The sequence below is a fragment of the Mya arenaria genome, chromosome 11 (assembly GCF_026914265.1).
Source record: "Mya arenaria isolate MELC-2E11 chromosome 11, ASM2691426v1".
In the NCBI taxonomy this organism is placed as follows: Eukaryota; Metazoa; Mollusca; class Bivalvia; order Myida; family Myidae; genus Mya; species Mya arenaria.
Genome location: NC_069132.1, coordinates 15,749,162 through 15,761,494, shown reverse-complemented (window position 1 = coordinate 15,761,494; position 12,333 = coordinate 15,749,162). Strand labels below are relative to the sequence as shown.

Sequence of the window (12,333 nt, the reverse complement as noted above, 5' to 3'; positions counted from 1 at the left end):
ATGCAAGGTTTGGACAATGCCTGGAACATATAGAAACAATATATGTGATAACTTGCATTTCCTTGTGAAACACTACTATAACTGATCCCATTAATTTTGCCATCAAAGCCAGGTATACAGTTCCTGTGTGACGGGGCTCTTTGCCTCTAGATTGATTGACAAGAAATGTAAGGTATTTGTTTGATCATGCAGGCATCATCAATTAAGAGCTAATCTCCCTATTTTCTTCATTATATATACCTATGTCAGCATGTTTACATTATTCATTGGATACAAGTATTTTTGCCGCCCATTCTCCCAAAACACCACATTTTGATACCCTGATTTGGATTCACCTTCTTAGATATTTACAGTTCTACAATTAAATAAAGGTCACATTTTGTTACAAATGAACAAATGCAGTCTTCAAATTGTGAAACTGAACACCACACTAGACAGTGATAATTTGCTTTAAATTGAAAACAAGCAACCTGATACACTTATAAGTCACTTCGAATCCCTCCAACAGCCCAATGTTTATTTTCACAGGGCTCCATCGGTCTCTTCCACCCAATTAGCCAAACAGTGAGGACAATGTGCCCCTGTATACCCGATATACCCAGCATATATAGGCAGCCCGGGCTTGCAGTGTTGGATTACCTCGACAACCTACTATGCACTGGAGCCCGGCTCTGGTTTCCTGCACAGGTGATCACCTGGTCATTATAAACCAGGTGCCGGCCTGTCAACACACTATATCACATGTCACAGCTATGAATGAAACTCCCAGTAAGTATCAGTGATATGTAACCTATATTCTATAATGCTGGATGCCTGTAAATGATCCATTGATGTAAGGTGACAGGTAGGTCAAGAAGGCTTTCAAACAAGAAGACATTTTCGTGTATCATTATGATATAATCTCGAGTATCACTTCAAAATGATTACATGCACTTCACAGTCATTATGACCATCATCCAGCTCTGTCTCAATAAAGATCAGAGCAAGATTGTGCTATCAAACATCTACAGTTTAACTATTTTAAAGATAACAATGGGTTTGGCTAAGTTAGGGCACAACCCTGTCACCTTGCTTGCTTAATGTAGAGAGACCAAATCACTTTAATACATGCCATAATGTGCTGTAATGTAGAAAATGATCAGCAGTTTCATAATAGTAAAGTATTAACTTAAAATATTCAGTTTTCTGTAATTTTCAAAAAAATGTTTAGCTGGAGTATAGTGCAAAATAAGCTTCAAGTAAAAAATAGTTGCTTCAAATTGAAAGGCGCACACAGTGCCAAGATTGTAATGCAACATTATTTTGGTAATGAGCATTTTCTCTGCCAAATCCAAACTACACTTAATTGATTCACTGATTAAAATACTTTCTAACATCTTGGGCCCATCAGAGATTGCTGGGAGTTCTCCTGCTGTCAAACTTTTACTGTCCTTATTACATGCCATACAAGAACGCAGAGTTATTCCTGTATTACACTTTAAGATCATTTGTTATTAGACATATTAAATTTACATGACATGCTTAAATTTAAATCAATGAAAGTAGAGATGATGATATCTTGTCATGGAAAAGTTTCAAATTATGGGCCCCTGGTATGATCTTTATTGGTGATACACTTCTCAAGTTATGGCTTCCAGCTGTAAGGCAAGGCATACCTTCCAGCCGTTGGGCAAGGCATAAAAGCATAATGTTCTCTAGATACCTTCCAGCCTTTGGGCAAGGCATAAAAGCATAATGTTCTCTAGACACCTTCCAGCCGTTGGGCAAGGCATAAAAGCATAATGTTCTCTAGACACCTTCCAGCCGTTGGGCAAGGCATAAAAGCATAATGTTCTCTAGATACCTTCCAGCCTTTGGGCAAGGCATAAAAGCATAATGTTCTCTAGACACCTTCCAGCCGTTGGGCAAGGCATAAAGTTCTCTAGATACCTTCCAGCTGTTGGGCAAGGCATAAAGTTTTCTAGATACCTTCCAGCTGTTGGGCAAGGCATAAAGTTCTCTAGATACGTACCTTCCAGCTGTAAGGCAAGGCATAAAAGTCTATAGATACCTTCCAGCCGTTGGGCAAGGCATAAAGTTCTATAGATACCTTCCAGCCGTTGGGCAAGGCATAAAGTTCTATAGATACCTTCCAGCCATTGGGCAAGGCATAAAGTTCTATAGATACCTTCCAGCCATTGGGCAAGGCATAAAGTTCTATAGATACCTTCCAGCCATTGGGCAAGGCATAAAGTTCTATAGATACCTTCCAGCCATTGGGCAAGGCATAAAGTTCTATAGATACCTTCCAGCCATTGGGCAAGGCATAAAGTTCTATAGATACCTTCCAGCCATTGGGCAAGGCATAAAGTTCTATAGATACCTTCCAGCCATTGGGCAAGGCATAAAGTTCTATAGATACCTTCCAGCCATTGGGCAAGGCATAAAGTTCTATAGATACCTTCCAGCCATTGGGCAAGGCATAAAGTTCTATAGATACCTTCCAACCATTGGGCAAGGCATAACGTTCTATAGATACCTTCCAGCCATTGGGCAAGGCATAAAGTTCTATAGATACCTTCCAGCCATTGGGCAAGGCATAAAGTTCTATAGATACCTTCCAGCCATTGGGCAAGGCATAAAGTTCTATAGATACCTTCCAGCCATTGGGCAAGGCATAAAGTTCTAAAGATACCTTCCAACCATTGGGCAAGGCATAAAGTTCTATAGATACCTTCCAACCATTGGGCAAGGCATAAAGTTCTATAGATACCTTCCAGCCATTGGGCAAGGCATAAAGTTCTATAGATACCTTCCAGCCATTGGGCAAGGCATAAAGTTCTCTAGGAGTGTCAATCACATCAATACATCAAATGGCGGGAAAAAAATGTAATTAATTTGCTTTTATATAACTGGGTAATTAGTAGAATAGATAAAAAACAAGTAATTATTGTGTTACAAAGATTTATAATGACATTTAAATGTGTTAATAAAAGCATGATCAATCTTAATTTTCTTAATCACTAAAACATTATTTAACAAGCTTACTTTAATTAAATTAAAACAAAATTAAAATACTGAAGTTAAATAAGGCTATTACAGAAGTCAAGACTATTTCCTGCTCAGAGCCTTGACACAGGATGTATGATTGCTTGACTCTGGCAAGTTTTAAAGAAACAATCGATATGTTTAAAGATTACGTGAAGGTAAATTTTACTGGTGGTCACTTATGCTAAATTATTTTGGAATTCAACAACGCAAGGCAGATACATGAACCACTATCTTCAGCAAAACTGACTCTGTTTGAGAGGTGCACAGAGACTTTGACGTTGCAGCTAGGGACCCATCATCTTATGGAGGTCACTATTGCGAAATCAATTCCAAAACCCATCACGGATGACAAAGTATTGGACAGGACACAAGCAACTACCAACAGGCAGACAGACGGATTGACCATGCGTGAGATTCCTATACTAATCAACCTGAATGGTTAGTATAATAAAACTGTGATGGGTCGGAAATTATATAACTTTCAAAAGTTCTTTCCAATTGTGTTCAGCCTGATGATACAGTAGCCATAAATGAAATAAATTTAGAGCAACCTCTGTGTTGGGTATCATACCTGGGACCTCTTGGATAAAAAACAGAAAAACTGACAGACTAAATATGATGAGAATTATTGCAAAGGTGCCAATGTAGAATACCAAGAAATATAGTTGAAACATATTCTGTAAAATCTTAATGATGAAGAATAGAATGGTAAGCAAAACAATTATACACAACTTTTTGTTCTAACAGACTAAGATTTAAAGGGGTTTTTTGGCAGGCGGGGAACCAAATTTGTGTCATTTCAAATTTCTGTTAAATTGTAAAACTGCAAGTCTAAACAATTAATACTTATTTGAGACCAGAGGTGATTTGCTTGGCTGAAAAATGAAGGTTGTAATGCCTTATACCCAAGTTAAACTGGTCAATTTTAACATGCAAGTTGTGACGCCCACTGATACCTAGCTGTAATACAGGATTATGAGATACAGCAGGAACCATTTGACCTTCTAATCTACAATCAAGGTCAAATAAATCATTAGTTTTCTTCAGACATGCTCTGCACTGCTGCTTGATTTATCTAAATCCTACACCCAACTGTGCAACCTGCCTCCTGCCAAAAGACTACACCCTATCCATCCATTGTTTGAACCACTCTGGCACCCTACTGGCACTTGTCAGGTACATTGATAGATTAATTAGACGATTTGTTTTTAAAGTGATAAGTCAGGTAAAAGTGTGACAGTTTTAGACTTTTCAATATTTTTTGTTTACTTACTGTCAACAAGGTTCTTGTATTTCAAGTTATCCTGGCCGCTTGACCACAAAAGAGTAAGCTGGCCAATGTTTGCTTTACAAATTAGCTCAATGGCTGTTGACATGTAGCCTAGTCACTAAAGAATTAGCTTTCTTTAAGGTGTTTAATGTCAGATTGAGTTGAGCCTCTGGATATTCATTGTGGTCTGCAACAAGCCGGTATAAAAATATTATCATTGTCCGCCTAAATACAGCCTAGAGAATGCCCCGGCCTTGTACTCGACTGGATTGTCTGATTTTCGAACAACTTATGAGAGATTATCTGTTTATAAAAATGACTATGGATGTCTTGAGGAAATAAAGAGAAGAATGCAAATGGTAGTATGATTTCAAGTTGAGTTTATCAATTATAAGGAGCACTGATTTTGCTAGATGCCTATTCATTTCTTGTTTAGTTCATATTCCAGTCATATGTTATAAGCCCAGAAAAATATTCAGCCGGTCTGGGGATCGAACCTGGGACGTGTTTGTTTCACATCATGATCAAGTGCGCTCTAAACTTAGTTTACCGGCCCAGATTATTAAACTTACAAATATTCTCACCTGTTTGAGAGAGTAATGACACATACATGGCTGCAAATAAAAAAGTCTCAGATAATTTATGACTAAAAGCAAATACCACATGGATGACAGTACGTCTTATAGAATATAGACATCGTGATGCATGTTCTGACCAAAGGGTTGACACAGAGCACTTTCTTCTACATTGGATAGTTATTCCCATATTTTCTCACTTCATTTTAAAAGCTGTCAACACTTACTAACAGTGGGCATACACTTACCCCGTACTCCTGAAAAAGTCTGTAAAGTGCCAGTGTTATCTACAAGTTGGTTAAGAGGCTTATCATAAAGCACAAACAAACATGGAAATTATCATGTGTAATTGTTGAATTGGAATTAAGAACAACAAACTTACCTATCATGTTGTCATGATCAGGTATTTGTTTAGTAATTTATAGCCTGAAATGACGGACTCATGTGTTACACAAGAACTTGCCATTATGAAATATTAAGTTTTAATTTAAATTAAAATCTCACAGGGTGTCACAAAGTAAACACAGCTGTATTTAAGTACCCCAGACCTAGGTAATATTTATTTTCTTTTAAAAGCACTTAACAAGACATATTGACAATAACTTGAGATAAATTTCTTTGTGAGATGCAAGTCAAATGTATTATAAATATAGCCCAATTCACAACAAATTTTATGTCCTATTTTTCAGTAAAATACCAAATTCACTAACCTTATAAGGGTGCATTATTTAAGATTGGATTTATACTCGCAAATAGAACTTCTCACTGTATATGTATACAGATTGCGCATACAACATGCTTGTGTTCATACAGATTGCGCATACATCATGCTTGTGTTCATACAGATTGCGCGTACATCATGCTTGTGTTCATACAGATTGCGCGTACATCATGCTTGTGTTCATACAGATTGCGCGTACATCATGCTTGTGTTCATACAGATTGCGCGTACATCATGCTTGTGTTCATACAGATTGCGCGTACATCATGCTTGTGTTCATACAGATTGCGCGTACATCATGCTTGTGTTCATACAGATTGCGCGTACATCATGCTTGTGTTCATACAGATTGCGCGTACATCATGCTTGTGTTCATACAGATTGCGCGTACATCATGCTTGTGTTCATACAGATTGCGCGTACATCATGCTTGTGTTCATACAGATTGCGCGTACATCATGCTTGTGTTCATACAGATTGCGCGTACATCATGCTTGTGTTCATACAGATTGCGCGTACATCATGCTTGTGTTCATACAGATTGCGCATACATCATGCTTGTGTTCATACAGATTGCGCATACAACATGCTTGTGTTCATACAGATTGCGCGTACATCATGCTTGTGTTCATACAGATTGCGCGTACATCATGCTTGTGTTCATACAGATTGCGCGTACATCATGCTTGTGTTCATACAGATTGCGCGTACATCATGCTTGTGTTCAAACAGATTGCGCGTACATCATGCTTGTGTTCATACAGATTGCGCGTACATCATGCTTGTGTTCATACAGATTGCGCGTACATCATGCTTGTGTTCATACAGATTGCGCGTACATCATGCTTGTGTTCATACAGATTGCGCATACATCATGCTTGTGTTCATACAGATTGCGCATACAACATGCTTGTGTTCATACAGATTGCGCATACATCATGCTTGTGTTCATACAGATTGCGCATACATCATGCTTGTGTTCATACAGATTGCGCATACATCATGCTTGTGTTCATACAGATTGCGCGTACATCATGCTTGTGTTCATACAGATTGCGCGTACATCATGCTTGTGTTCTAGCTACAATAATGAGCGATCAGGGATATTTTTTTTTTATTGTTTTGACATTTCTTATGTATCCCTGTAACGCTACAACTCTCTACCATTTAACACTGGGAGAAATAATGTATAGTAATATTATACATCGATGTTGAATAATAATGACAAAATTGTTCAATATATACCCGACAGTGATCTAAACTAAATTGAATTTGTCAATATAGTTGTTATTTTCACATAAATATATTCTTGGTCACGAATACCATTTTATACATGTACACAGCCTTTCAGATATGTCCCAGATTTACAGATATCGGGATACTTGATAAACAATCGACACATGCTACTGTTTTATGATATTTGAACATTGTTTTGGCATAATGACATAAAAAATATGTGTTTAACAGTAGGCAATACTATTTTCGTAGAAATTTGAATTTATAACAGAGATAATTTCAAAATTGTGGCCGCGAGCATTCTCTGCGCAAGGACTGTTCATTACTTTTTGCTGGGATGGTGGATGTCTCGTCAAAAGACTCGTTGACGGCCATTTAGGTGGACTAGCTTGTATTCATAAAGATTGCACATACATCATGCTTGTGTTTGTACAGATTGCCCGTAGTCATCATGCTTGTGTTTATACAGATTGAGCGTACATCATGCTTGTGTTCGTACAGATTGAGCGTACATCATGCTTGTGTTCGTACAGATTGAGCGTACATCATGCTTGTGTTCGTACAGATTGAGCGTACATCATGCTTGTCAGTGGGTATTTCTACTAATAGTATGAGAGACTGAGAAAGAGGTCAAGCAAGTTTTGTATTCTATAAAAAAGTACAAAATCACATATGACCATTTAGGCCTTATTAATTTCTCTCCTCTTGTCATGATAACATTGTCAGCTAAACCTTTCTTTAAGGCGTAAACTATTATACTCTATACTCTTACCAGGAATCCTCATACATAATAGTATGTATGTATTGTTACTATTTATTCATAGTTATACTGTTATATATTTATTGAACATAAATAAAGTCATGTTATTTTTGTCTGGAAAATATTAAATGCTTGTAGACAACAACAAATAAATCATATTTAACCAGAACACTGTCTATTTGTTAACCAATGATTACATATTAAAGTGCAGGTTAACACCAGCACTTAAAGATGCACCACCCTCAACATTGTGCACCCTCAACATTGTGACAATATGCCTTGCCACTATCGGTAAAGACGTTACTTAATGAAATATGGCAAAGTCAAGTTATAACAAGATTGCTTCCAAACATCTTGTCAGCCATTTAACGGTCACTCCTCCTGAAAATATAGACCCATTCGTGAAAGTAAACAAAAACATTGAGGTAAATATTTTTGTATCGCAACAGTTCATAAGCTGGTTGAGTAAGGTTACAATGGTAGCAAGATATTCCTGTCCCCGGAGTGACCCCAGAAGCCTGTCACATGTGCTGCAATCACTAGAACAAATAAACACATACCACACATTTGTCAAACATATCGGCCTTAACCTGCATTTTGCCAATATAGCTGGACAAGGCAATAAAATGCTGAAGCTGCTCAGTTCAGTATGCAAGCACATTAGAAGTTTGAATATCAATTTACAGGAGTCAATGTCAAGTTCCGCGACAGTGTGGAGCAAATATTTAAACAACAACTGCATGAAGAAAATAATTCATGACTGAAATAAAGGCTACAATAGTTGCATGGCAGTTACTGGCATTTTCTAAACATTGACCAAAATATATCATGTACAATTATTTTGACTGACTTTGTTTATTTATTTTTTCCAATTAGTTTTATTTGTGGATACACTTGAGATGAGGTTTGAATAATATACGCAAAAGCAACAAATGATCTTACACGGAAATAATTGAAATAATAATGTCTGGACAAAATCTGTATGATTTTGATAGTAATGATAACGTATCATTATTACAATTAAGTCAAGTGCAATTTGAAGATATACTATATCAGATTAAAACAAGAGCTGTCACAGTATGTGACGAATGCCCCCGAATGTGACATTGACCTATGAACAAGGTCAGTACATGAAAAGTTGATCTTGCCTTCACTTGTCAAATACATATGGCAAATTATTTTAAATTGCCTCTGAACATAAAAAAGTACCACCCTTAGAGGTAGGGACATGGGTCTTGCACACGACACGTTGTCTTGGTATGTGGAACACATGTAGCAAGTGATTTTTAAATCTGTCCATACAAGGGAAAGTAACAGCCGGGACATGACAACCTATACTCTATGTCCTTATATGCAGCACTCCATTGTGAATAAACACTAAAATTGACCTTGACCTTTGAGGTAGGGACATGGGTCTTGCACGCGACACGTCGTCTTGGTATGTGGAACACATGTGGCAAGTTATTTTAAAATCTGTCCATACAAGGGAAAGTTCAAGCTCGGACACGACAACCTATACTCTATGTCCTTATATGCAGCACTCCATTGTGAATAAACACTAAATGTTACCTTGACCTTTGAGGTAGGGACACGGGTCTTGCACGTGACACGTCGTCTTGGTATGTGGAACACATGTGGCAAGTTATTTTAAAATCTGTCCATACAAGGGAAAGTTACAGCCCGGACACGACAACCTATAATCTATGTCCTTATATGCAGCACTCCATTGTGAATAAACACTAAGTGTGACCTTGACCTTTGAGGTAGGGACACGGGTCTTGCACGTGACACGTCGTCTTGGTATATGGAACACATGTGGCAAGTTATTTTAAAATCTGTCCATACAAGGGAAAGTTACAGCCCGGACACGACAACCTATACTCTATGTCCTTATATGCAGCACTTCATTGTGAATAAACACTAAGTGTGACCTTGAGCTTTGAGGTAGGGATACGGGTCTTGCACGCGACACGTCGTCTTGGTATGTGGAACACATGTGGCAAGTTTTTTTAAAATCTGTCCATACAAGAGAAAGTAACAGAGCCAGACGGACGGACGGACGGTGCGAATTTAATATGCCCACCTTCGGGGGCATAAAAATGTACAGATAATGAATTAATTGTTCACATATTTCATTCATTCATTTCATCTTAATATTTTGACATTAAAATATTTCAAATTCTAATATTTTCCTGTCTATGGGTTTGGGTAAGCTATATAAATTTTCAACATAATACCTGCACGTTCTGTTAAGAATATTAAGCTTTGTCTAGACGCTAAAGCTATACTGAATTATCTTGTCTTTCTGCTAATGTATAAACCAATATCTTCTGTCAATATTTTTTTACAAGGAAAATGACTTTTGAAGATTTTATGTAAACAAAGATCATAACATTCAATATAAAAAATTAAAGGGGATTTGAGCACATTAATTATTCTAAAGCCCTTCATCCTGGTCATATCCATTATGCTCATGTGCGTTGGAGCTCCACAGTCAAAAGCTTGATTAGGAAAAGCAAGAGAACCCTAGGGCGATGTCACCACTCATCTGTTCTTCTCAGTCTATAAAGGAGTATAACTTAACCATTATTAAGCCAAAGTTATTCGCCTTGTTTAACATAATTGTGCATATTGTCACTAACAACATGTGGCCGTGACAACATGTGGCAATGACAACATCAACATGTACCAGTGACAACATGTACCAGTGACAACATGTGCCAGTGACAACATTTACCAGTGACAACATGTACCAGTGACAACATGTACCAGTGACAACATGTGCCCGTGACAACATGTGCCCTTGACAACGTGTGCCCATGACAACGTGTGCCACTGACAACATGTACCAGTGACAACATGTACCAGTGACAACTTGTGCCAGTGACAACATGTGCCCGTGACAACATGTACCAGTGACAACATGTGCCCGTGACAACATGTGCCAGTGACAACATGTACCAGTGACAACATGTACCAGTGACAACTTGTGCCAGTGACAACATGTGCCAGTGATAACATGTGCCAGTGACAACATGTACCAGTGACAACATGTACCAGTGACAAAATGTGCCAGTGACAACATGTGCCAGTTACAACATGTACCAGTGACAACATGTGGCAGTGACAACATGGGCCCGTGACAACATGTGGCAGTGACAACATGTACCAGTGACAACATGTGCCCATGACAACATGTACTAGTGACAACATGTGCCAGTGACAACATGTACCAGTGACAACATGTACCAGTGACAACATGTTCCAGTGACAACATGTGCCCGTGACAACATGTGCCGGTGACATCATGTACCAGTGACAACATGTACCAGTGACAACATGTACCAGTGACAACATGTACCAGTGACAACATGTGCCCGTGACAACATGTGCCAGTGACAACATGTGCCAGTGACAACATGTGCCAGTGACAACATGTACCAGTGACAACATGTCCAGTGACAACATGTGCCCGTGACAACATGTGCCCGTGACAACATGTGCCCGTGACAACATGTACCAGTGACAACATGTACCAGTGACAACATGTACCAGTGACAACATGTTCCAGTGACAATATGTGCCCGTGACAACATGTGCCCGTGACAACATGTGCCAGTGACAACATGTGCCAGTGACAACATGTGCCCGTGACAACATGTACCAGTGACAACATGTACCAGTGACAACATGTGCCAGTGACAACATGTGCCAGTGACAACATGTGCCCGTGACAACATGTGCCCGTGACAACATGTACCAGTGACAACATGTCCCAGTGACAACATGTGGCAGTGACAACATGTGGCAGTGACAACATGTGGCAGTGACAACATGTGGCAGTGACAACATGTACCAGTGACAACATGTGCCCGTGACAACATGTGCCCGTGACAACGTGTGCCAGTGACAACATGTGCCAGTGACAACATGTGCCAGTGACAACATGTGCCAGTGACAACATGTGCCAGTGACAACATGTGCCAGTGACAACATGTGCCAGTGACAACATGTGCCCGTGACAACATATACCAGTGACAACATGTGCCTGTGACAACATGTGCCTGTGACGACATTTACCACTGACAACATGTACCACTGACAACATGTACCAATTTTTATGAGAATATTGTTTTTTTTAATTATGTGCTCAAGCTGATGCTTTTGCACTGAAGACCATCTATGAACAACATCAGGGCTATGACAACATCTTGACATTTTTTTTTTCTTTAAAAAAAAAGGTGAACCAAAGAAATGTTTACAAATGATTTTACAGGATGTATGTTTACAGAGAAACCAGCTTACCAATGGGTGATCAGACATGACACTTTCAAATTTCTTTTATGATGGAATGACTATAGGAACAACTACATTCATTTTAAATAGAATAATTATTACAGGGTAAATTTTGTTTTACGTATAAAGGAAAAATATTTGTCTCAACATTATCCATTTCTGTAAAAGCAAGAATTGTCACAGGAGTGACAAATACCCCTCCCCCATGCTGCCTGGATACAGGAATGGTAAATTATTTCCATTTGCTTATTTTTTTCTCTCTGAAAAATAGTTTGAAAAGGATCAAAAACATTCTCAAACATCTATAGGGGAATTGTAACCAAAGCTGAAATTGATCTGGTGTTGTGATAGGTGGCAAGTTTGTGTCTGCACTCAAAAAATCTTTCAAATCCTAAAAATAATGTTCATTTTACATTCTTTTGACATCATCTTTTAAAATACAGTC

The 12,333-nt window shown here is 38.4% G+C and overlaps 1 protein-coding gene across 1 annotated transcript in view; it reads right to left on the bottom strand.

Annotated features, from left to right (window-relative positions):
• LOC128209003 (cysteine-rich motor neuron 1 protein-like) overlaps positions 1-12,333 on the bottom strand; it is a 52,093-nt gene that overhangs the window by 17,316 nt on the left and 22,444 nt on the right. The window lies entirely within an intron of this gene.